Source organism: Pteropus alecto, unplaced genomic scaffold (genome assembly GCF_000325575.1).
Source record: "Pteropus alecto unplaced genomic scaffold, ASM32557v1 scaffold71, whole genome shotgun sequence".
NCBI lineage: Eukaryota > Metazoa > Chordata > Mammalia > Chiroptera > Pteropodidae > Pteropus > Pteropus alecto.
Genome location: NW_006433024.1, coordinates 18,280,533 through 18,282,234, shown reverse-complemented (window position 1 = coordinate 18,282,234; position 1,702 = coordinate 18,280,533).

The following is a 1,702-nucleotide window of genomic DNA, read 5'->3' as shown; positions in this document are numbered from 1 at the left end:
GCCTGAGAGGGAGAAAGCAGCTTTTGGCCTCTCGGTCTGGCAACTCTGCTACTGGAAACAGCAGCTGTGGGGGCTTTTATTGTTATTTTTCTGGGCTAAACAGGCTTGGGCTGCAGAGTCCATTTTCCTTCCTTCCTGGGGCTCAAATGCCTGGGACACGCAGGGTAGCCCAGAGTTGGACTGACAGCTGAGGGAAGGGGGCCCCTTCGGCCCTCAGCTCCTTCAACAAAAAGCCTGGTGTCCCTCCAAGCGGGCAATCTGATGGCCAGGTCAGAAGCTCCCATTCACCTCCTGTGCTCCCAGAAGCTCAGCTGGGCACAGGGCCAAGCTAAGGGGGTCAGATCAATCTGTTGTCTAGGCAAAACCGAAACCGAACAGGTGAGGATTGTTTCTGAATCTGAATCACCTCCTTTGTTAAATAAAACCAACCTGGAAAACAAAGAGTAAAAAACCTCCATAGCATAAGTTGTTGCTGGTGTCCCAGCAATGTTGACAATGCTGGCAGGTCCTGGCTCGGGCCTGTGGCTGGACTCAAGGATGAAGCCACACTTTCCTACCCCTGAGACTGTCACAGTCTAGTGGGAAAGAGAGACCGGAGCAGGCTCTAGTACCACGGAGGCCCCAGGCACTGTGCCAACGCCCAGGTGCGTAGACACACGGTGAAGTTTTCCGCCGATTTCCGACGCTTCTGCTGGGAGTAGCGCGTCCCACAGTGTGCCTATGTCTTCTGTCATTGCTGCTTTTGCTAACTCCTTCTCTGACGTGCGGGCCCTTCTCTCTCTTTTCCTTTTCTCCTCCTCCTGGAAGCAGCCCCCAGCCTCACCTGCTTCAGTCTCCTCTCTCCTAGATCCTGCCCCCCACGCTTCCCCTGGTTCCCCGCTCCTCACACGCTCCACATTCTCCTCGTATCACCTTCTGTTACTTGAATGTCCCCTCTGGCTCCCTGTCGGCTACCGCCACCAGCATCCTCCAGCGCCCCTCAACCAAGAGACCCTGCTAGATGTGATTCCTGAGAAGAACTCCAAGGACTACAGATTTTTTCAATCTTGTTTCAAATGAAAAGCTCAGCTTTATCAATGGCTAAAATGCCTTTGCAGCCTTGTGTTTAAGTTCAAACACAAGGCTGCAAAGGCATTTCCTGCCCCTGAGATTAAATGAGATGACGTGGGTGAAGCTCGGCCCACATTTGGCACTCACAGAGGCTGCTTCGGAGTGAGCCCTCAGACCACCCCAGGGAGGTCTCTGCTCTCCTTGGCTGTCAGGGCACGTTGGAGAGGAAGCTTGCAAAGCCTTGCCGTGGGTGCGATGCTGGAGAATGGAGGGGGCACCAGGAAGGGAGTCATGTGACAATCTTCAGGCATGTGTGTAAAGGGGGGGGTGTGTGTACATCTGCCTGAGGACATGCGTGCGTGTGACTGAGAGGTGAGACTAGAGAGGCGTGTTGTGGGAATGCCCCCGCCGTGCTCTGCTGAGTCTCATCTCTCCTTCGGGGTTGCACTCAGCTGCCCTATCTTGCTGCCACTACCATGCTGGCCTCAGTGAGGTCAACACAGTTCCTTTGGGCTTGGCCTGACCCCTTTCCTTTAGTTCCCCCCAAAATGAGCAGAGACTAGCTGTCATTTCCAGAATGATTTTGCAGAAAGAACAAGGTGAAAACTCGATTATATTTATGCCAGCCCGATGCCCCACAGTCACCTCTTAA